The sequence below is a fragment of the Argentina silus genome (genome assembly GCF_951799395.1).
Source record: "Argentina silus genome assembly, chromosome: 1".
Classification (NCBI taxonomy): Eukaryota; Metazoa; Chordata; class Actinopteri; order Argentiniformes; family Argentinidae; genus Argentina; species Argentina silus.
The window spans coordinates 35,625,082-35,631,340 of NC_139655.1; positions in this window are offsets into that span (position 1 = coordinate 35,625,082).

Sequence of the window (6,259 nt, forward strand, 5' to 3'; positions counted from 1 at the left end):
TGAGCTCTAAACGAGCTGATACTCAAACAGTCTGATCCAGTTCAGAAGTCGCACCTATCTTTGTGTTTGTCTGCTGCAGTACTGGTTGGGACCGAATGGCCTTGCAGGTGTAATTAGGAGAGAGGGAGGTGGCCAGGGAACACAAGCAACATGCAATAGTCCATAAAGCTAGGATATCAACTCAGTCCATGCAAAATTCCATAATAATAGTAAATCATAATAAATCACTGCAAACTGTAATACATCTTAAGTGCAAACCACTGCAAACGTAAAACAAAAGTAACACTCAGTTTCATAAATCAATTATAAGTAAAGCACACCAAACACAAAAGTAAAAAGCACTCTGTGACATTTATATATATACGTCAATTAAGACTTTCTATAAGAGAAAGGGAAACTTGTTTAGTTTTTTTGCAAACGTTCAGCTACCACACAAGTGGGTTTGTTGGGAAGTGCTAGGACGTGGAGAGATCTGACGAGGAGGAGCCCAGGTGTAATCTAAAGAGATTGGTCTTTAGTCTATGACAGAATATAAGCAGTGACTCTGCCATCTTGACAGTGGTGGGAAGCTCTTTTAACCACTGCGACACCAAGACAGAGAAGAACCGCAACCAAGCTGGCTGGGAAGCACAAAGCACTATGGACGTTGTAGGAATTTCATCATTCCAACTATTATTTCCTGGTCCGATAAAAGGCTTATTTTCGCCTTTTTTCCCTAATTTGCATATATTTCCTGGCTATTTAGACAACAAATACTTGTTGTTGAATCATGGTGACAATCTGTGAAATGTTCCCTTAAGGGGCAATCTGGGATTGGTCCATCCATTTTTTTTACTTTTAAAATAATTATACTGCTTCATGAGGTTAGTTCAACTATCTTGCCCCATCAGAACCCAAAATATAAGCTTGTTTTACTCCATTGTTTGTAAACAATATCATTGTAAGTAAACACTATAGATTCAAAACATGGTTCAAACTATCATTTTGATCTCATGGATAGTCAGTCTTTGCATCCATAGCTGCATCTATGAATTTGAGAGTGGTTACTTTTGTCCAGCCCCATCCCTCAGTTGTTTACCAAAACATGGGGTAAGGTGACCACTTTGTTGTCCTAGATTGCCCCTTAATTGCAAGGAATCCCAACTCCTGTGCTGTTTACTTGTTGTGCACTTCGAAACACAATGTGTATAATTTAATTCTGGCCGCAGACCCACTGTGTTATGTAGCTCCACCAGTTTGATTGATAGGACTTCTTTAAGTCCACCAGATTTAGCATCTGTTTAACCTATTGTCTCCCAGTCAATGCCAAAAGTTAAAAAAAAAATAGGAGATGGAAAGCATAGGCATGCAAGCCAAGCCAAGCATGAGGAGGTAAAGCATCTCCAATTAAAATGGATTACAAAATCAATCCACCCCTAACCCTATCAAAGTAGGATAGATTGAAGGGATGCTGTGTTGGAATTCATGTAGTTAATGCAGGGCATCAAGACGTGAGAAGGTTAAGAGTGGGTTTGCCACCCAAAATCCCACTGAGGCCACCAATAACCAATTTCAAATTTGTTCATTTTTGGTTAAATAAATGTTAAAGCAATCTTTGCTGACCTACAGTATGTGATCAGTATTGATTAACAATGCAACCAATATAACTTGTCATTTTCGTTTAGTTTAATTCTACTGCAGCTTTTGTGGTAGTATTCATGGTTGTTTTGTCTTTGCACAGGATGTTTACATTGTCTTTTGCTCTTGTTGAGGTGTAAGCACCTTGAAATGTTGATGCATTCAAAAAGTAGGCTATACAAATGAAATACATTATATCATTATAACAATGCAGTGATGTTTATTTCCTATAAGTAAGTTCCAGTTTCAGTGTCGTAAACAAATCTATTGTGAGGAAAAAGGTTGTAGTAAAATGTTTTACTTTCCTATTGCACTAGATAATAGTGGGCTTCAAGCTGTGGTTTCAAACCTTTTGGGTTTTCGAGCATTTATGCATACTTATTTATGTCATGTGAATAAATTTCTTACCTAATTTATGCATGGAATTCTAGGTTTTAGGGTACCAAACTTGAAAAATGACCCACACCCCCTGAGCGTATGCACCTAGGCGTGTTGTGCCTTTCCTCATTCTATTTCTGGGACTTTTTTTTCTTGTTCACTAGTGGACCTTTATAACATTCTGCAGCTCTAAACAAGGTGTGTGGTTACTTTTTCCAATAAGGGTATAGGACACTGAAGATGTACAGCTATACATACCATATGCAGTATTTTCACATGGTAACTATTATTGCACAAACTCAACTGAATGTCTCAACTTGACAAGATTGAAAAACAGTATTTAGAGTGTTCATTTTCAGACGGATTTATATAGTCACGGTTGAATGCATCAGTTACTAATAGTCTCAAATTATGTTTCATTTGTGCATTCGTTAGTTCATAAGTAAGTTTCATTAGTGGCTCAGGTGAGTGCTGAAGATGTTCATTTTAGTCTGTTAAAGTTGAGTGTATAAAGACGTAACTTGCCTCTACAATGATTAAGTGTTTATTCTCGCACGCGCACACACACACACACACACACACACACACACACTTCAAAACACAATGTGACACACAAGGGTTAATGACTGGCTGCTCTTTACCAGCAGGGTCTCTTTGGCTTCCTTCGACTGCCTTTTGGCCATGGAGGCGCATCATTGGTCAGGAGGGGTGCCCACCAGCCCTCATTAAACGATGCCAAATCATTATGGATCCCTTCCCTGTCCACTGGACAAGACAAGGCGATGGGGGACCCTCCCTCCGTCCATCCTCTCCACAGTCCTCCTGGCTCAAAGCTGTGGGCTATCATTAGCAGATGACAAACCCCATTAGAGAGCTACTCCACATGCCCAGAATGGATCTGACAAGCACTCTATAGCCCTCCACCCACATCAAATGCACCAGCAAAACCCACCCCTGTAATGCCAACAGATAGCCACACACACCAGTCAAGACCAGTTATTTACTGGCTCATTACCGGCATACTTCACAGTTTTCATAGTGTCACATGTCACTGCAAAACTGTACCTCACCTTTTTTCTAGTGCAAAATCCTACTGAGAAGCAGAAGAATATGAGGGGCACAGGAAGTTCTCTTTTAGTTTTTCATTTTTGAGGACAAAATAGCTATTTTGTAAACAAATTATGTCAATAACGTCTTGTACTGCCCTTTGAGCAGTGGGTGGGTTCTTGGTCTGTGTGACGCCTATCATGTCTGTGATGGAGATAGAAGCTGAACATTGTCTTTAGTCGTTATGTGGATAATTTAACCAATTATGCTACTCTAACTAACAAACAGAAATGTCATTCTATATTTTTCAACGTCCTGGTACAACAATCAGCATCTTCTTGAGAAAGTGTTTCCCAAAAATAATCATTATCTCAGAGTGTGTGGTATTTAACCATACAAAACCAGTGTTTCGATTGGATTTCATTTGATTGCATTTGAAAGGTGACAGCTGTTGAGATACCCATAGCTGTCATTTGGATATAATTGTACTGCTTGTCAATCATCTTGGAAAATATGCTTCACCACTGAAATTACCATATATTATCTGAATAGATACAGGACAGAACAGGATGTATTATCCCTGGTCCCTCTGCCAAGTATTTAAAAATGTATCTGATTGGATTTTGGATTTCAAAACTGAAAAATGTGATTCTGATCATTCGGATAGGGATTCGCATTTGGTAAAATGGTGGATTCAGGGTAGATTTAGAAAGGTCAAAGGCACTATAACCAAAAAGTGTAATGCAACCCAGTTAAGGATGTTGGGGAAAAAATATAATAAATATATAATCTCAAATATAGGTTAGTAATAGTAATTATGTAGTGTGAGTTATCCAGTAACATGTTTAATTTTTTCAGTGTGTTATATTATAAGTTATTCAGGTGAATACATAAACTTTTTTTGTCTTAGCTACCTTTCTTCATGTACTGCAGTTCATGTCTTTAGCACCATTAAAACTCACCCAGTAGGCAAAAGAGAGGCCTACAAATACAAAGATTCTGTGATCTTGATCTTGTGGTATCGAGATCAGAATGATCCTATCCGATGGTTTTCTGAAATACAGACAGATCAATCTCATCCTGGATAGCAAAAAAGTGGATTTCAAAACATTATCAGATTGGGTCATTCTGATCCAGATAATATAAGTTCAAGATCACAGAATCTAGATTTCCAGTGCTCTGTATAGGCCTCTATCTTGCCATCTACTGGGCAAGGTAATGTTACATTTTGTTTAGTCAAAAGGACATGAGTGAACTACATCAAGAAAGGTAGCAAAGACAAAAAAACACACCTTGCATGTCACTTGTAAGTAAATGTACTTATTTATCTGCATAACTAATAATATAATACATAGACAAAATTCAACATCTCACTGGATAACTTACACTACATTAAATACTATTAATAACCTGTATTACAGAGCTATACTATTTACTATTATCCAGATTTTAGGCATCAAATCTATCCTTATCACTACCTTTGAAATAGACAAAAACAACATTTAATCTTGATTAAAGGTTAGATTGGGTTACCAAATCCGAATCCCTATCAAAATGATCAGAATCCAATTTTTCAATTTTGAAATACACAATTCTACGGTTTCATCCAATTGCTGAAACGTTTTTAAATACTGGTGATGGTGAACCTATTACTATTTCAGTACTATACATAACACAACTAATTTGAACTACTCCTGTTAGCACTTGTATAGATGTTAATGCAGTATAGCACGTCATCTTTCAGCTCATTCTCCTTCATGACTCAAAACATGTGGTGCAGTATGGTGGGTGAAGGAATTTCATTCCGATGCATCCCTTAGTCAGCACATTGAGCTGACTAACTCGTTTAGACCTATTAAATATTGAGAGCATTTTTTAAATTTATTTAACCAGAGTAGACACAGTGATATTGAGAAGAATATGTTCTGCATTTATGACGCGCGAAGCAATTAATTGCCGCGACCCGTGGGGACAGGTTTTAACGTCCAGTAGCTTGTGTGTTTAGGCCGATAAAAACGAATCAAAACGTACAGGTGGTGTCCTGTCTGTGCAAGCGTATAGAAGAAGGGCAAGCATCATTTCAGAGATATCATATAAAAGTTTCTCGATTCCTAAACGTCTTTATTCAGGCGGAGCGACTGATATTTTTACAATATCAAGATATAGGTAATACATTTTGGCGAGTGACTGTTATTTAGAAAATAAAATATATATATCAACGTTTCTACATTTCGGAGTATAGTATCAAATATAGGCTAGACATATTGGCAATTGCTATGGCTTATTGCAATAGGTCACTCGCTGAAATAGGTTGTGCGACTTTGCGTGGGCGACACCCTTCTGGTTCACATGGTTGAAGGTCCTTTCTCCCATTCCTTATGCTGAGGTATGCCTGACCAAGCTGTTAGTGAATCACCTGCCTGCCATGATGTGGATGCACTCTATCCATCTCCAGGGTCCACAGACCTCATTGTGCTACTGACCCACTTCTAGACAATAGAGACACACTTCATTGCCCCTTTCTGAGGGGGAGAAAGCTGAGCATCTGATATTATTACAGTTTAGGTAAGGCAAATCAAATTTAGGCAAGACAATTTGGCGAGTGACTTGTTTAGAAAATAAAATAAATATATCATTTCTAATGTAGATACATTTCTCAGCTCTATCAGTCAGAGTACAGATGAGAGAGTTCAAATGTAGTCTAGACATATTGGCAATTCGTATGGCTTTATATAGCCATTGTAAATTAAATATAAATACAATAAAATGTGTGTGTGTAACTGTGCCTTCTTTTCGGACACTCTGTGTGCTTAGATAGCTATGCGCTCGGATAGTCCTGCGCCTGAAAAGGCATGTTTGTGTGGGTGACACCCGTCTGGTTCACATGAAGATCCTTTCTCTTATTCCTTATGCTGAGGTATGCCTGACCAAGCTGTTAGTGTGAGTGAATCACCTGCCTGCCATGATGTGGATGCACTCTATCCATCTCCAGGGTCCACAGACCTCATTGTGCTACTGACCCACTTGCAGACAATAAAGACACACTTCATTGCCTCCCCTTACACTTCACTTCTGAGGGAGAGAAAGCTTAGCTCTCTCTCTCTCTCTCTCTCTCTCTCTCTCTCTCTCTCTCACACACACACACACATACACACACACACACATATACTCACTACCCATGCGGTATCTCCTATTTCACTGAGTCTGGCTTCTACAG